The 18,749-nt window shown below is 43.9% G+C and overlaps 1 protein-coding gene across 4 annotated transcripts in view; it reads left to right on the top strand.

Annotated features, from left to right (window-relative positions):
* The window catches only part of GRAP2 (GRB2 related adaptor protein 2), a 79,584-nt gene that overhangs the window by 32,603 nt on the left and 28,232 nt on the right, over positions 1 to 18,749 (top strand). The window contains exon 1 of one of the 4 annotated variants that reach the window (XM_032138735.2): positions 10,025 to 10,071. The exons of the other annotated variants lie outside the window; for them this stretch is intronic. The gene's annotated coding sequence lies outside the window, so the exon portion shown is untranslated. Of the gene's footprint in view, positions 1 to 10,024; positions 10,072 to 18,749 lie in introns of those variants that run through there. 4 annotated transcript variants of the gene reach the window in all.

Genomic DNA, 18,749 nt, shown 5'->3' on the forward strand with positions numbered 1-18,749 from the left:
ACTGGGTTTTTTTCCACTGGAAATTGTTAATGGGGACTGCATTAGCGGCCCCTTATCGCTTTGCCTGATAGAGAGACAGCAGGTTTGCCCAAACAATTCTGGAACCCTGATCACTGCCAATTAGGGGAGTATTGTCTGGCTGACATAATCAAGTGAGTATAAATATATTTATCGTGATTGGAATGGGGAAGGGAGACTGCAGAAAGATTGAGGCAGAAGCTGCCACCCACTGCCTGGCTCCAGCCTGGATCCAGCCCAGTTTGTCACCCTGTGCTCAGCAGAGGCGGTCACTGGCTTTCTGAGGTGGAATGCACAGTTGAGAATTCAGGACTAGAATTGCTTCTCCCAGAGAGGAACTTGTCTCTCCTTATTTTTCCTTCCCTCTTCTTCTCTTTTTTCATGCTCCCTTCTGTGAAAGCTGAAAAGAGAAGAAAAAGCAGATGCCACGTTGATCACGTTTTAATTCTGCCCCGCCGGCCGTGCTATCCCCACTTACCTTCTCTGTAGTGGAAAGTGATGGTGAGGCACAGTGCCCTGACTGGACCTCCCACCCTCTCGACCTGCCAGCGTATGCAAGTCGGTCCGGCACTGGGTTTATTTCATTGTTGATTTGTGGAGCTTTTATGGGAATACCTGTGATGTGAATCAGCGCTGGGATTGAAAGACCCTGAAAAAAACAGTCTCTTGCAGTGGGCTAGCGATGTGAGGGGTTGCTCACATTTAAACAGCTGAAAAGGAGGCATGTTTAAGTCACATCTGGTGGCATTCCTGTTGTCTGAATGGAGAGCAGGGTCTTTTTAAGCATCTGCCCAGATTTCAAAATGCAGGCTGCATCTTTTCTTCCCCAAACAGATGGTCAGGATCAGATATGAATGGCCTAATCACATCATCATGGGGGAGGTAAACGAAACTGATCTCATGGCTGAATTTCAACCCTGGTCCGTCCAGGCCCGATCGATCTAAGGCATGACTTTTTTTTTTCCTCTCACTCCTGACTACTTGATAATGGCCATTTCCGGGGCCAAGTTGATTTCAGCTCTTTTCCTCCATCCCCCGTGTGCTGCCCTGTCTCGCCACTTGAGGGCTCAGGCCCCTTCCCAATGGCTACAACAGGGTAAGGGGACCCTGTCCTTCTGTCTCCTTCATCCTGTAGTTTGTCTTCACAGCTGCAAATTGCTCTCAGGCCTGCCTTCCTGGATTTGACAAAAACTATTTTCTTACTGGTACTATGGATACCACAAGTGGAAACGTAAGTAGGAAGGTGCAGGTCCACAAATAAATAGGGAGCCCAGATGGGAGAAATATCATTAGAGAGATCACTGTCCCTAAAGGCATCTGACCACCCATGTTCCTGCCTCTTCCTGCTACCATTTTCCTTCTTCAGCTGCTCAGAAACTGTCGAGGCCAAACTCCTTTCACCCAGATTCCAGAAATACGCTTATTTCCTTTGCTTTCCAAATCTTAATGGATGAAACATCTCTCTTTTTTTGGTCTTCTATCTCTTGCCAGAAATATTGTTTTTTTGAGAACCAGAGCTCATTTATCTCCAAGGGAGAAAGGAATTCATTCCATGTTTACCCATTAACAAATTGCCACTTACATGAAAATACTGGGACTTCTCTCACTCTTTGCTAATAAATGGGTTATTCACCTTGGTTGAACCTTGGCAGAGGCAGATGGATAGCCACTGTTCCCTTCAAGTTGGCTTAATATTCTCTCATTGGCTTTTGTTTCCTTGAAGCACAGCGATTTCTCAGAGCTTTCTTTGCTTGATTCTGCTTTTAAGGAACGTGCCCAACTTCTTTGAGTCTGTTTGTTTAGTAAGCTGAATTGATTAAATCCCTGGCATTTATGGAGGAGCCTACTGTGTTGGGTGCTATGGGTTCCTCCCCACTTGAAAGTTGAATTGGAGTCACCCATCTGAATACTAACTCCCTCCTAATCCATTGGTTTTCCTGCTGTATAGACAGGGGTATGAAGTAGCCATTTACCAAGAGATAGTGCGATGTCGTAAACTGAGCTTGAGTTCTAAAGTTAGCAAGACCTGGTTTGTACAGTAGTGCAGGCTTGGGCACGTTGCTGCTCTCTTTTGAGTCACACGTTCCTCATTATAGATGCTGATGGGAACAACAGAGCTGTCTGTTCATCTTTGCTCTTCTCCATAATGAGATAAAGCCAAACAGACAGTGAAGAGCTTGGTCTAACCACGTAATGTTGGTGCAATTATATATGGTCATAAGAAGGTAATTTTTACCTGAGCATTTAGGTGGCATTTAGTGTGGTATTTGATGCATGTCATTTAGTTACAGAGATAAAACCTCCTGAACACACATAAAGCTCTTGGCCTGGTTGAACATTACATCTCACAGATTTTTATGCTTTTTACTAAGGATACTTCCTGCTAGGAAGTTGTAAAAGAGAAGATGGAAGTCTATTTAATGGTATTGTAGCAATACAAGTTTCCTGGCTTTCTGTACTATGGTGATGTAAGATGTCCCCATTAGGGGAAGTGGGGTGAAGAGTACAGGGGACCTCTGTACTATTTTTGCAATTTCCTGAGAGACAGAGGGAAAGAGAGAAAGAGAGAGAGAGGAGGGAATGAGTGGAGTGACATGAAAAAAGGAGTGTTCATCTTGGCTTTTGTCCCTGGCTGGACAAATACTTACATTTTGTTTGCCTCTTTGTATAGATTTTATAAATAGTCATGGTTAAAAGCTAGCATTCCCTTTTCTATGGAAGAGAAGAAAGACAACAGAATGAGCTGAGAACCCCTGCCAACATTATATTAGAAAGCCACCTACTTCCTGCCTCTCCTCACCTTCCTTACCTGTACAAACTTACCTTCTGCATCCTTGTCCTCCTTCTTTCCCATTCAAAGGGGAGATGCGTCTCCTGCTGCACAAATGAACTCCTCCACCTGACTAAGGTGTCCCATCCCTCCCTGCTGTCTCCAAAGGCTCAGTCCTGCTACATAATCTCTCTAGGTGAATTCCTTCTTACTCAGGGTTTTCACAATCATCTGTATTGGAATAGCACCCAAATTTATAGCTCTACCCCGACTTTTTTATTGAGTTCTACACCTGCATAGCCAACCTTGACTGGGAGTCTCTACATAGATCATTCACAAGCATTTCAAACACTCCTTTAATTATCTCCTCTTTCTCTATTCCCTTATCTCAGAAAATGCTACCAACATCTACCCTAATGCCCCCAGCAGGAACCCAAGAGTCATTCTAGACCTATGCTGTCCCAAGTACTTCAATGTGGCTTGTCCAAATTGAAATGTGCTGTAAGTGTAAAATACACAACAGATTTCAAAGACTTAGTTTGGAAAAAATAATGCAAAGTATCTCAATAATATTTTATATTGATTTCATATTGAAATGATAATATTTTGGACATATTGGGTTAAATAAGTTATTAAAAATAATTTTCTTTTACTTTTTAATGTGCTACCAAAATATTTAAAATGGCATAGTGGCTGGCATTTGTGACTTGCATTCTATTTCTGTTGGATAACACTATTCTAGACTCTTTTCTGTCCTTTAGCCCCCTTCCAATTGGTCATAATTCACAGTGATTCCCTTGAGTTAAGACACGAGAGAATACTGGTTAAGTGCACAGGCTGAGTTTGAATCCTGGCTCCACCATTTTTTGATACATATGAACTTGGGCGATTATTTAACCCCTTTGAGCTTCACTTTCCTCATCTGTCAGCTGGATACAATAGCAGTTCTTATTTTGAGATTTTCGCATGCCTTAAATGAGATAATTTGTAAAGTGCTTACTATGGAGATAAAAACATGTGGAAAGACCCAGTGTCAAAAGAAAGAGCATGGTCTGTCACTGTTGTAGTTCAGGCCCTCAACATTACTAGCCAAGACTACTGCGATGCTTTCTCCATCTTCAGTTCACCCTGCCCTCCAGTCCTTCATACTGCCATCTGATTAAACATTCCTGAATGCAAATGTTGTCAAATGTCCAGTGACTTCCCGTCATCCTTGGTATGAAATCCAAAGTCCTTGGCATGCTTTCAGTGTCCTCCATGATCTGCCCCCAGTCCAATCACTGATCCCATCTCCTGCCAGTCCATGATTGAACCAGTTGGGCCCCCAACTCCTATTTGCACACACCATTCTCTCTGAGTGTCACATATGAGCTCTCTACTCTGCCTAGCTACTTGTCTGCAAGACTCAGTTCAATTGTCACGCCATTTGGGAAGCTTCCACTAATCCCTCCTGCACCTGTCTCTGTCCTAGGCTAGATTAGGAGCCTGCCCTTTGGGTTCCTGAACCACTTGAGGTGTGGTTCCTTTATCACACTGATCTCACTGGTTTGGCTGACTTGTTTGTCTTTCCTGCAAGACTGAACTGTCTGAGGTCTTGGGCTGTCTAGTCCACACTGGATCTTCATGCTCTACACAGGGCTTGACACAGAGTGGGGCACAGGAAATGTTTGTTGAACGAATACACAAAGTGTATGGATACTCCTGAGAGAGAGAAGGTGGGCAAGACAGCCTTGCAAAGTTAAGCAGCAGAAAATCTGAAAACGAACCTGGGGAGAAATCACCAATTCCTGGAAGTACAGAGAGAGGAAGGAGAGAGAAGAATCTGTGCAAGGAGTCACTAATGGAGGACTTGAAATGAAAGGCTATTAAAGAGAGAAGATCATTCAAACAACAACCACATTTGGTACTGTTGGTGGTTTTGTAACTTCCTCTGAAATGGTTCCAGGAAGAGACAAGGTTCTAGGATGGTGCAGATCATATAAAGAAAGGATGGAGTCGGGCCGGGTGCAGTGGCTCACGCCTGTAATCCCAGCACTTTGGGAGGCCGAGGCGGGCGGATCACGAGGTCAGGAGATCAAGACCATCCTGGCTAACACAGTGAAACCCCGTCTCTACTAAAAATACAAAAAATTAGCCGGGCAAAGTGGTGGGCGCCTGAGTCCCAGCTACTCTGGAGGCTGAGGCAGGAGAATGGCGTGAACCCCAGGGGGCGGAGCCTGCAGTGAGCCGAGATTGCGCCACTGCACTCCAGCCTGTGCGACAGCGAGACTCCGTCTCAAAAAAAAAAAAAAAAAAAAAGAAAGGATGGAGTATTATAAGCCAATTCAAGGATTATTTGTCATCAGGACTAGATACATGGGTGGTACAAGTAAATGTCAACCTGGTGACTACACAATGGGACTAGTAATAATTTACTGGGGCTGGTGCCCAGGAACTTTTTGCTGTGGTGCAGATGCCAAGCATGGAAAAATTTGGCCAGTTATAGGCATGAGAAAGTAGATGGCGAATTTGAGAGTAACAATGTAAAATGCCAGAGTAATCACAAGAGAAATGTCTGAATATGTAAGAGAGTTTAGAAGATTTCTGCTTTACCACAAATACGGACTTTAAGAAAAATTCCCTTATAAGAACAGAAATTCCAATATATAAAACTTATTTATCAAAACACACAGTATTCCATAATATATAATGGTAAAAGCATACCTTTTGACCCACACAATATTAAAAGCAGCAAATAACATGAGAAAGGTAGAGAAAGCAGAAGGTACAACATTTTGTGGCTCACAGGATATATGAGTGAGATTATATACTTCTATTCCAAACCACAACCTTCACTAGAATGTCTAAAGGCTTCATTCTAGAACCTTCGTACTGCTTATCCCAAAGGCTAGCCCACTCCCCGGTTTTCATGTAAGAAATCTTGTGGGACAGGCATTGCATGAGGTGAGGGGCAGCAGGGAAATTTGAGATGAAAGGGTGAAAAGATCAGATGAGTCCTTGCTATTCCTCTTAACAATGCTTCAGTCTACCACTTTGAGATTTCTGTGGAGAAAGTAAAGATTTGGGATATACATATACTAAAACAACTATTGGTTGCTTATCTGAAAATTAACTTTAGCTGGGCTTTCTGTATTTTATCTGACAACCCTACTTGGTGAGGTATACATTTTCTTATTCATACTTCCTGTGAGCCACAACACGTCTTAATAGTTCTTAGCTATTAAGGACTATGCATAAAAGTGACAATAGCTGGCCGGGCACAGTGGCTCGTGCCTTTAATCCCAGCACTTTGGGAGGCTGAGGCAGGAGGATCACTTGAGGCCAGGAATTCAAGACCAGCCTGAGCAACATAGGGAGACCCCTGTCTCTACAAAAGAAAAAAAAAAATGCTGGATGTGGTGGCATGCACCTGTAGGCCCAGCTATTTGGGAAGCTGAAACAGGAGAATCACTTGCACCTGGGAGTTGGAGGCCGCAGTGAACCATGATTGCATCACTGCACTCAAGTCTGGGCCACAGGATGATACCCTGTCTCAAGAAAAAAAAAAAAAAAAGTAACAATAGCTAACAACTGTCAAGTTATTGAGTGCCTACTATGTGCCAGGCACCATACTAAGTGGATTAGATGGATATTCCACATATTCTTCCTAAGAACATTATGAGGCAGGCACTATTATCATCCCTGTTTTTAAAATGAGGAAACCGAGGCTCAGAGATGTTAAATAACTTGCTAAGGGTCACCCAGAAAACTAGTAGTAGAGAAGGGTGTGAATGCTGGCAGCCTGACTCCAAGGCTCATGTGCTTGCCCACCTTACCCAGATGGCGGCAGCACTGAGCAAGGAAGGGGTAGATAACGTCAAGTCCCCTGGAAAAAATAAGAGAAAGTGAGACCACGGAGTATGAGGGGGGCAGGCCCTGAGTAAAGCTTTAAAGGAGCAGTTGAAATTAGACCCAGTGCCTTTGTTTAAGTAAGAAAAATGTGCTAGTTCTAGACAGATGCAGCCCCATACCAGGACTCACAGCTTGATGAGAAGGGCACTGGATGCATTTCAGCCCTTACTGCAACCTCAGCCTGAGGCCTTTGTGCAGTGAGCAACCTGCACGACCATACATAGCAATGTGAGTTTGATGGGAGAAGGAAGACCAGTGCAGAGACAAGGATGTCAATGGGGTGCTTAGAGAACAAAGGGAAGCTGTTTACTGAAGCATGTTTGCATGGTGCAGGTGATTTTCTAAAGTTAATTTTGACAGACAGGATGTGGAGAAAGATTGTTGAAGGCCTGAAATGACAAGAGAGACTTGAGTGGTTCTTGGAGGTCATGTGACAAACATGACATTAACGAATTCTAAATGGAAAAAATGACCCTCAGAAAGTTGTGTGTCAAGGCCAGGTATGGTGTCTCACGTCTGTAATTCCAGCAGTTTGGGAGGCCGAGGCAGGTGGATCATTAGAGGTCAGGAATTCAAGATGAGCCTGGCCAACATGGTGAAACTCCATCTCTAGTAAAAATACAAAAATTAGCCAGGCATGGTGGCAGGCGCCTGTAATCCCAGCTCCTTGGGAGGCTGAGGCAGGAGAGTCTCTTGAGCCTGTGAGGCGAAGGTTTCAGTGAGCCGAGATTGTGCCACTGCACTCCAGCCTGAGCAACAGAGCGAAACCCTGTCTCAAAAAAAAAAAAAAAAAAGGAAAGAAAGAAAGTTGTGTGTCAAAAGCTTCAACACACAGGAGCCTTTGCTCCATCAAGCAAGGAGAATAGGGTGGAGGAGGAACAGGAACACAGTAGCTAAGGTGACAGCTGCCTCACAAAAGGAAAGTCTATGGCTTGCAAAAGAGGTCGAGGAAAGCGGAAAAGCAAATGCCGAAGAGGGACAGTAAGTGAAAAGACGAGTTTCTTCCACTTGGCATCTCCCCAAATATGGCCCTGAAGGAAGAGTTGACCCTGTTACGGTTTCTTTCTTTTTCCTGTGGGGTTATTAGAGTGACATATAAGGAAAGGGCCACAGGCACGGCACAGCTTGATTTCAGCCAGGCTTTGCATGACACCCTAGAGAGCAGAATGAAGACAGATAGGCTGAAGGATAACTACTTAATTGGGTAGGTTTCAAGTTGATACGCAGAGTGTTGATTAAAGGGTGCTCAGTGACAACCTGGAGGAGGTCTTTAGGTAAAGAAACCGAGTTCAAAGATAACCAACTTACATGAATGAAGGAGTCAGGATTTGAACCCAGCCCTACCTGACTCAAAAGTCCATCTTCCATTTATTATAAAACAAAAACCAAAAAGGCATGAAGTTCACTTATGAAAGAAGAGTTGAAAGATATAACCAGAGGGTTAGGAGTACAAATCCATGCCCGAATGAATTGTGATAGGCTGAGAAATTGGCTAAAGGGGGAGAACAAAAACAAGATGAAAGTCAGAAAGGTTAAATGTGAAGCCGTGCATTTTGGTTTCAAGAAACCCGTTGCAGAGGTGGAGAGGTCCAGCTTGACCATCTTCATGTTGGGAAGCACCGGGCTTTTGTTGTAGCTGTTGTTGCTTAATTCCCAAACAGCAGCTGGGTGTGGGGGCACACGATTGTAGCCCCAGCTACTCGGGAAGCTGAGGCGGGAGACCTCTGAAGCCCCAGAGGTCAAGGCTACAGTGACCCGTGATCATGCCATTGCACTCCAGCCTGGGCAACAGAACAAGACCCTATCTCAAAAAACAAACAAACAAACAAACAAAAAAAACCAGCCAACAATGTAACACAATTACAAAATCCTCATGTGCAAATGAAGTGATTAAATCATCCTATTCTACTCAGCCCAGCTCAGACCATATCTTGAATACTGGGTTCAAGTCTAAATAATGTATTTTGTATTTTGAGAAAAACATTGAATAACTGAGAGGAGACCTGAGGAAAACGACCAGGAGATCAAGGAGTTGGAACCTTGTCACATGGAGGGTGGTCGAGGACCCTGGGGTTATTTCAGCTTAGAAACGGGAATTTGGGATTTGGGATTCTCATTTTCTGTTTCTTTTGTTCGTTCTTTCGTTCTTTCTTTCATTCTTTCTTTTTCTTTCTTATTGTGGTTCTTAGCACAGAATTCAGGCTGAAAGAGCTTTTGGTTCAACGTAAACAATTCACCAAGCTGTCAGCTCACTCTTTCCAATCCCAGCCATCCCCGATGCACATTCTCTATCACCTCAATGAATTAGGGAACGACTGACTTTCTGGGTCACTTCCAACTTTGAGAATCTAGGATAGGGGCACTATTTCACCAAAACAAAAGTAAAAAGAAAGGTAACTATTTTAAACAAGACAAATACAAGAGATGTTCCTTAGTTGAACCAAACTCAAATTAGAAAGAACTAAATTTCCCAAAAATAAGAATATTATAATTCATTTGATGAAAGGAATTTGCCATATTGTCCCTTTAACTGGCATTTTTTAAGTACCTTTACTTGTAAAAATGTCAGGCCTTCCCACTTTTTGGGATAGACTTATCGAATGAAGCAAGGGGAGCTTCTCTGTGGATAGATGATCACTTTTGCAAGCTTTGAGATCAGTGAGCTAAAAAAATTACCAGCATTCCAACAACAAATGAGGGCTTGGGAGCGTAAGTAAAAGTGACAGCAAGATTAAAGTAATTGTGGTCATGCCGTCCTCTGCTGACACTTTTGTGCTTTGCCCAGATGAGAATTAAGGTAGCCCAGGGCACAGGCAGTGAGGAAAAGGAGAGGGGGCGCTGAGCATATTTGCAGCATTTGTGAACAATGTCACAGCCCTGGCGAAAACAGAGCAAGAAGATGGAGGCTTTCAAATCCATGATAAATAAGCCGTGCTTTCAGAGCCCAAATCAATAAAAACAAACATTAAGTGAACAGAAGGGAAGAGGGAAAAAAAGAGAACATGAGGGCACCATAAAATCCTGGTGAGACATTCCGGGGGAAATCATGATGTGAATAGGAAATGAGAAGTAAAAGAAAATGAAGCCTGGAGATTTGTAAAATGTCTGTCTGTCTGTCTGTCTGTCTCTCTCGACTGTCATTCTCATCTACCCCCGCCACCCCCACCCCACCCTCCACCCTTCTGATGGGGTTCATTAAATGATTTCTGATTCAGTGGTGGGGGGCGGTATTTTTAATGCTTCACTTATGTTTGGGTTTTGCCAGCAGGATTCGAGGTGTTTCTGCAGACAATTGTTATTGCTTTAGGAAACAATAAGAATAAAATGAGGAAACATCAAGTGATACATCAGTCTAGCAGCAGAGTGAGGCTCGAAGTAGCATTTCCAGCGAGGTTGGTGGTCTCTTTTTGTCTTATTTTTGCTGTTTTGGATTGATGTTTTCATGGTGTCATTTTAATAAGAAAAGTGTCAGAGAATTAAAAGTGGAAGTATGCGAGATACACTTTCTCTAACTGGATTCATGGTAAGTTATTAATGTTTCAAGGAGAAAGAAAACTTGGAAAAAGCAGAATATATTGTGAGGAAAGCTGATGAAGGGAAAGGTAAGAGAACTGTGACAAATGAGACACAGACAGAAGGAGAGAGAAAGAAAGAGGAAGAGAGAGAGAGAGACCGGGGGGGAGAGGGGGGACCAGCAGAAGAAAAGGAAAAGAGCGACAGTTTGTAAGTCTATTAGCTGAGATTGTTTCCGTTTCTGCAATTGCCTTAAAGCACATGATTGCTTGGTCTGAGGTCTGCCAGGTTGATTGCAGTCTTTACCTCTTTGACCAAGAAGTAATGGGCTTGAATTTCCTGGGTATATGAAAATTGCTCTTGTCAATTTTTTGGCTAAAGGACAGCCACCCAGGAAGGTTGAGAGGGCCTAAGCTAGTGAGCAGTCATCCTGACCAAGTAGGAGGGATTTGGTTATGTTGCTCGTAGCAGGAGAGGCAGTGCGGCAAAGTGAAGAGAATACACAGCCTTAGGTGCCAACAGACGTGTACTCGAATCTCTTGCCTCCGTTTCCCACCTATAAAATGTGAAGGGTGATAATAATAACAATAATAAATGTTGCAATGGGTGACTGTTTGTAAAGTTCTTGGCACCTAATAGACCATATCAATCCATGGTAACTTATTCTTAGCTGGTTCACGTTTCTAGGCATTGGCAAAGTCTGGGCGGTGTGTGTCCCCTCAAAGGTAGCATCCCAGTGACTGATCTCTGCGTGGATGGCAAATTGTAGAAGCCTGGTTAGTTTTCTGTTTCTCCATCCACCATTTCTCCCCACTTCCCCTTGGTTAGTGCTGTCTTCTGTCTTTCCTCACTGAATTGTCTTGATTAGTGTCGTACTTTCTGATAACACTGCAGCTAGGACTCCACAGGCAATAGGGAGAAGCTAGCGCCTGCCCAGGGAAAGTGAGGAAAAATAGGTGCTTGAGAGGCTGAAAAGTAGTATACGCTTGGTGGCCTTACACTTTGTAAAAACAGTTTTGAATTTGTCTCTACAAGAAACGATGGTAGATAACCAGAATGCAAAAATGCTTTGAAGAAAGAGCCACTGAGCAGTGGAGCCAAGTATTCTACGTCCTCTTCCCTGCAACACTGGGGACTAAGGATTATTATCTGCATTTCTGGTGAAGAAACTGAGGCACGGAGAAGATAAACTAAGGTTCTCCGGCTACGAAGTGAGCAGCAGAGCCTAAAGTTTGAAGCCAGGTCTGTGTGATACCCAAGTCCCGTAGTAAACCTCCCACTGAGGTAGGCAAGCCTCGCCTTGCAGAGAGTGGCAAATTAGGGAAAAAAGAATCAAATGTGCTTGAGTTTAACAGACCATATACATTATACTTAAAGAGAAAGATACTTTTCTTACAAAAAGTTTGAGGACAAATGAGACTTCATGTGATGCGTCTTGCACTAAAAAAAAAGTTAGATTATATAAGCCAGACTGGCGTTGATTAAAGAAGAGCAAGGTAATAAATACGCATAAGAAGGAAGAAGTGGCTGGCTCTGCCTTGGGCATCACCCAAGTTACAGGCAGGGGAGGGGACAGGCCCTGCATGGGGACAGTCTCCTGACTTGTCTTCTTCCTTCTCTACTTCCCTCCCTTCACTACCCCTCCCTCCAAAACCCAAAAAACCTTAAGCAGGAAAAAAGGGAGCTGATTAAAAAAGAGAAAAACATCCTTGAGACCAATGAAATCTCCATAATCCACAGTGACAGACAGGAACCTGCAGAACAGCAATTTGATTAAATAAGGATATAAGAGATTTAGAAGGACTCACCAGTTGTGTAAAGTGTGTCCATACGTCTAAAAAATACCGAATTTATTTGGCTCCCAAACCTGAAAACCTTCTGACGGGGGAGATTGTTCCCATTTGGAAACTAGGAAGAACTCACAAGGCAAGGCCATGGGGTTCTGGCAGGGCTGGGGATCCCATGTTGAGTGGAAACCCCAAGAAGCCGGCCAAGGGTCTGCAGGAGGGGCCCTGGTAGAGAGAAGCATTAGAACGCAAGGGCAGGTAAAGCCACCCTCACAGAAGGTGACTGTGGGCTGAGCCTGAGGCCGTTCCCAGACGGGGAAGAGAGAACAGCACACCTCTCCTGCCCACGCCTCGGTATCTCACTCAAGAACCAGCTGCCCATTAGTCACCTGTCATCGGAGACAGCTCTGTTGGCGGCTTTCAGCAAAAGTGAAGCAGCCAGAGGATGAATCGTTATTCGGGGAACACACCTGCACACAGGACAGGAATGGATGGGAGTGGCGAGCACCCTGGGGCTGCTGTTCAAACACCATCCTCATGGTCTCCAAGACTCGCATCAGCAGCTCAGCCGGCGCTGGGAGGGGAAAATAATGAGTCACCTGGGGACAAGAGAAAAACAAAAATGCCCTGTATGTGCAAAATCACCTAAAATGGAGGCTTTTAGAGGACACTAAAATCCCAGCCAACTAGCCAGAAATGGTTTTGCTGGGGATATATTTTATGTGTCTTTGCTATCTTTGGATGCCGTAAAGCCAGAAATGTTTTTATCTCTTGGAGGGATCACCTGTGCAAACAGGACAGGTCCTCTTGAGAAGGCTGTTTGTTCTCCTGGGAGCTCAAACCTGGGAAGAAATGGTCCTGGCCTGGCGCGGTGGCTTGCGCCTGTAATCCCAGCACTTTGGGAGGCCAAGGCGGGCAGATCACGAGGTCAGGAGATCGAGACCATCCTGGCCAACACAGTGAAACCCCGTCTCTACTAAAAAATACAAAAAATTAGCCGGGCATGGTGGCCAGCGCCTGTAGTCCCAGCTACTCGGGAGGCTGAGGCAGGGGAATAGCGTGAACCCGGGAGTTTGGAGCTTGCAGTGAGTGGAGATCGCGCCACTGCACTCCAGCCTGGGGGACAGAGCGAGACTCCATCTCAAAAAAAAAAAAAAAAAAAAAATGGTCCTGCATCTCTGACTTGGGAGGTCCAATTAAGCAGAGGAACTGTTGGCTGTAAATCTTCTAAAGCAGAGGATCCTTTGGGAGGCCGAGGCAGTTGATCATCTGAGGTCAGGAGTTCAAGACCAGCCTGACCAGCGTGGTGAAACCCCATCTCTACTAAAAATATAAAAATTAGCGGACCATGGTGGGCTGTACCTGTAATCTCAGCTACTCAGGAAGCTGAGGCACGAGAATTGCTTGAGCCTGGGAGGTGGAGGTTGCAGTGAGCTGAGATTGCGCCACTGCACTCCAGCCTGGGTGACAGGGCGACTCCATCTCAAAGTAAATAAGTAAAGCAGAGGACCCTGATGACCACCCCCAAGTTCATAGCTACCTGCACACTTTAAGTGGTGAAGCACTGGTGGGGGGCCCAGGAGGCCCTGCATGAGTTGGTTGTAGCTGCCATGATTCCAACTCCCACGCCACCCTCTGCACCTAGCCACAGAGCCACATCTCCAGAGAAAACCAGAAGCAAGACCCTACCAGAAAAGAATGTGAGAGTCTATTTTAAAGGCTCCGGAAGATGAGTTAGAAGTGATTCAAGAGCAGGCACAGTAAAGGAATATGTAAGCCTTGGTAGACATTCAGTAAGAAGGGTAACATTTCCAACATGACCAGCTGATTAAGAGGTATTCTCTAAGCAGGGTGTCTGCTGGTTTAGAATAAAGCAAAAATATTGTCATCTGAGAGCCCAAAATGGGGAAAGGCTACTCCTTGGTCTCTTGGTGAGGCCCAGCATTTTTTTTTTTTTTTTTCACTTTCCCACTTTATTTTCAGAATAGATTGGTTTGGGTCTCTAGAAGAATATTTAAGCAGCAGCTCACAGGCGAGCCGTAAGATAGTTGTCCTTTCTATGCTTACAAATTTTCAAGAAGGGCCATCTGTAACCTTTCTCAGTTTCCTGTTCCTATGTCCAATACCCAATAAGAGGTAATAAACCGAGGCAGAAAGGCCCCAAACACAGATGTAAGATGCAAAGCAAAGAAAAACACACAGTAGGGGTTTCGGTACAGGATCATTAACCCAGAATCCAAGCAGGAGTGAGGGAGGTCCACTCGGGGGGAATGGGAACCACCTCTCCAGGCTGCTCAGAAGGAATTTAAGCATCAGACAGTGTGTAGGAGAAGATGACCGCGAATTCTTTGGCATCTAAGCAATTCTGTATTTTAAAGGTTTGAGTCTTTGAAATGTTAAACTTTATGTGCCTTAAAACTCATGAGAGACAATGAAGACAATCACCGAACCTGTCTAGTTAAAGGTTACCAGAACTCAAGATGCAAAGAAAAGTTACGAGATGGAATTGATGGTTTGGGGTGCACCATTGCCCTCTATTGGATTTTAAATAAATCAGACCTCTTAGTGTAGGTGTGTTGCGCTATCTCGGGCTGAGTTTGCTGAGAAGTCAGGGCACCTCTGAGTGGGAAGTTAATTGATCCTTTTAAATGGCTCCTTCTGTCTCTTGCTCCTTCCCTGAGGAAATCAACCAGAGTAATGCTGAGGGCAGGTCATTTGCATGTCTTCATTCATCCAACAAACATTTCCTAGCTGCCTGCTAAGCCCGAGCTAGGCATTGTAGAGAATCTAAGAAAAAATAACAACAACTGCCATTCGTTGGACACCTACTGTGTGTCAGCGTCTACGCATTAATACAAAATAACCCCACGGAGTAACTCTGGTGACTCCCATCCCACAGATGTGGAAACAGGACACTCAGGAAGTAGCACATTTTGGATTCAAATCCAGGTTCATCTACTACTAGGCCTATATTCTGTCCACTAAACTACAACCCTTCCCCTTAAGAAGTTTATAAACTATTAGGGGGAGATAGGATATAGATGTAAATGTATATATCAGGGTTTGACAAACTACAGCCAGTGGGCCAAATTCAGCACATCATGTGTTTTTGACCTTGAGCTAATTTACATTTTTACATGGTTGAAAAAATATCAAAAGAATAATACTTCCTGTCATGTAAAAATGCTACGAAATTCAAATCTCAGGGTCCACAAATAAAGTTTTATGGGAACCCTGCTATGCCCATTCATTTACCATCATCTAAGGCCACCTTCCTGGCTACAAAAACCCGGTGAGTCATTGTGACAGAGACTAGATGGCTCATAAAGCCAAAAATATTTACTCTCTGGCTCTGTACAGAAAAGGTTGACAATTCCACGTCTGTACTCCAAGGTGAAATGTTCTATATCAACAGGAGAGGTGGTTTTTTTTGTTTGTTTGTTTGTTTGTTTTTTGTCTGTTTGTTTTGTTAGGTGTTTGAGGAGTTCAGAGGAGGGGAAACAAATGTTTATTTGGCCCACAGTGTGCAGAGCTGGAGGGGATAGGCAGGTGTGCTCTGTTTTAAGACTCAATGCATGAAAACCCTGACTTTAAAACAGATAAATTAAAAGGTAGTTATTTGCATAACAAATTTTCCTTTCATTTTATAAAGCGATTCACCACAGCGTTCCTTTATAGAGTGAGCCTTCATAATACATGCTAATATGATTCCATTTACAAATACTCTATTCATTATAACTTTTCAAGAATATACCTATCGTGTACAGTAAGGCTTAACTATAATCATTTTTTCCTGGCAGTATAAGGTTTCCTACTTCTGAAAAGTGATTGAGCTGACCTTGTCAATTCGACTGGGGGAGGAGATACTCTTCTCTACTGTCTCCGAGAGGGGCTTTACCTGTCGAACAAGGCTGTGGATTCTGTCTCTGCATTATGTGATGTTGAGTAGCTGGTATAATTTTACGTTTTCACTAAGCTCCTCTCAGTAGCTGCAGCCAAAGTCCTAAAGTGTAAACTAGTCTCACTATTCTCTTACTTCATTTCATATACAAGATATGCTAATAAAAATTATTTGTTGGCTGGACCACGGTGGCTCATGCCTGTAATCCCAGAACTCCAGGAAGCTGAGGCAGGTGGATCACTTGAGCCCAGGAGTTCGAGACCAGCCTGGGCAACATAGTGAGACCCTGATCTCTACCAAAAAAAAAAAAAAAAATTAGCCAGGTGTGATGACACACATCTGTGGTCCCAGCTACTCAGGAGGCTGAAGTGGAAGAATCCTGTGAGCTAAAGAGTTCAAAGCGGCAGTGAGCTATGATCACACCACTGCACATCAGACTGGTCAACAGAGGAAAACTTTGTCTTTAAATTAATCAACTAATTAATTAATTAATTTTGTTGCTGATGTCCTGACAAATATGTGACAAGCAACACTTGTAAAAAGCAATGTTTCCCTCTCTTTTTAAAAAATTTCAAGACATTGTCTTATCTGAATTACAACATAAACTGGGACAAGTATTCAAATTAGAGTTCTCTCCAGCAAAATAGGAAGTGATAGCAGTTTAGGACCTGTCTCCTTCTCTCACTGGGTCCTGAGCCTGAATCTTCACATAGCTTTGTGGTGTTATGCAATTGCCCTTTGTAAGAGATACATAAAATGGAAACCTTAGCTATTCATAGCCAACTTAGGAGAAGCTGAATTTGATCAAGAAGTTTCTTGCCGGGTGCCATTTTGATGGTAACTACATGTTTCTGAACAAATCCACTCATCATCTGGGTTTCAAATGGAGGTTATTTTAAAGAGTTGTAGCATGGCTTTTGTTTTGATCCTCTGTGGTGGCTATATTTTAGAAGTAGACAAGCATTCCTGGTATATAGCCTGAATATCTTTTAACGTTTTTTTTGGTAGTAAAAGAAGCTCACATGGAAAGGCAAGGGCAGAAAAAATCATGTTCAGGGCGGTCCTGTCTGGGCTTACCCTCTGGTGAAGCAGATCCACACTGCATGCTGCTAATGGCTATTGCGTGACAGCTCTTAAAGGGGTAAGCGAGAGAGGTGCAGAGGGCTGGTGAGAAGCAGAGCTGGCACTGAGGCCCTACAAGGGGCATCATCATCAATCAGGTTGGCAGGGTGGGGGTTGGGGGCTGCTGCTGGAGGTGGTTTGGCTGCCTCTGGAGGCTGCAGCTTCTCACACTGTATGGGCAGGTAGCATTTCAGCCATTTCGAAAGCCCATCACTGGCAGGAAAAGCACATTTAATCCATCTGTGAGGTTCTCTAAAGAGGGGTGTCTCTTTTCTTTCTTTCTTTCTTTTTTTTTTTTTTAAGATGGAGTCTCACTCTGTCGCTAGACTGGAGTGCAGTGGTGCAATCTCGGCTCACTGCAACCTCCACCTCCCGAGTTCAAGTGATTCTCCTGCCTCAGCCTCCCGAGTAGCTGGGACTACAGGCGCACACCACCATGCCCAGCTAATTTCTGTATTTTTAGTAGAGATGGGGTTTTCACCATGTTTGCCAGGATGGTCTCCATCTCTTGACCTCATGATCTGCCCACCTCCTGGGATTACAAGCATGAGCCACTGTGCCTGGCCGAGGGGTCTCTCTTTTCAGAAGTCAGAAGCGCTGAAATTGAAAACAGCAGCAAGAAGGCTTCATTGCATTCTTGAATTCAGGCTGTTGCATTCCACCCCCCCAACAACTCTGTCTAAATTGTTGCTACCCAGTTTATATCTCCATCATATTTTTTGTTGTTGTTTTTCCAATGCAGTATGTAGTGGTGGCAGGTACAGATCATAAAACAAATGGATAATCAGATTTCTTTTTCCATGGTGGTAATTTTTAAACTTTTCAAAATTAATGCTAATGGATATAGAGGAATGGGATATACATTTCCATGCATTTTTATGACCAAACAGAAAACCGAGCCCTGGGGGTGACATATTTACTATTCTCTACTACTAGGGGTGCTTCAAGGGAAGAGTTTTTGAAGCTCTGTGGTTTAAACAAAAAGAGAACATACCCCACCCCACCCTGAACAAACAGCAGCCGGGCAGATTTCATCTCACAAATGGAAATGGGAGCAAACAAATTTTTTCAAAGCGATTTTATAAAGAGTGGGCCTGTTTAATTGGGTTTTTTGAGCCAGGATTAATATTACAAGCTGGAGAGCTCTGTAACATGGCTGTGTCGTTGGCTTTGCCATACCGCCTACCTCCTGGGGGAAAGCAGAGGAAAGCGCTGCTGCTATTCAGAAGCAATTTTACTTCTGCCTCGGCCTTCTCACTTCTCACTGAAGTGATTTACAGCCAGCCTGGACCCAGCGCCCAAGCCTGAGCTGAGTTACATGTAATGTTGGAAAGATCTTCCCCAAATCAAGGTCATATCTAGAGCTTGCCTTGGATATTTTTTTCATTTCTAATTTATGTAACTCTCTAATATGTTTAGCATTTGCCCTCCCCTTGTCTCCATCCTGCTTATTAAGGTGAATTTGCATAGAAATGGGACCTTGGTCTTCAGGACCATTCACCTGACACTTGATCCCACGAGGCGACCACTGTCTACTGTTGATACCATGAGGATGACCCACAGAAGTCATGTCTCTCTGCAAACTAGAGGCAAGGCTTTAATTAGAAGAAGCCTTGCGTGTTAAAATGATGGGGTGAATCAAATCAGCAAAGGCATTTAGCATTAACTTAGGAGGGCAGAATACTCCTTCCTGTTGAGTGGGTCATCCTAGGTCACAACAATTTTAATTTGCCTTCGATAGATGGAT

The sequence above is a fragment of the Hylobates moloch genome, unplaced genomic scaffold (assembly GCF_009828535.3).
Source record: "Hylobates moloch isolate HMO894 unplaced genomic scaffold, HMol_V3 SCAFFOLD_19, whole genome shotgun sequence".
Classification (NCBI taxonomy): domain Eukaryota; kingdom Metazoa; phylum Chordata; class Mammalia; order Primates; family Hylobatidae; genus Hylobates; species Hylobates moloch.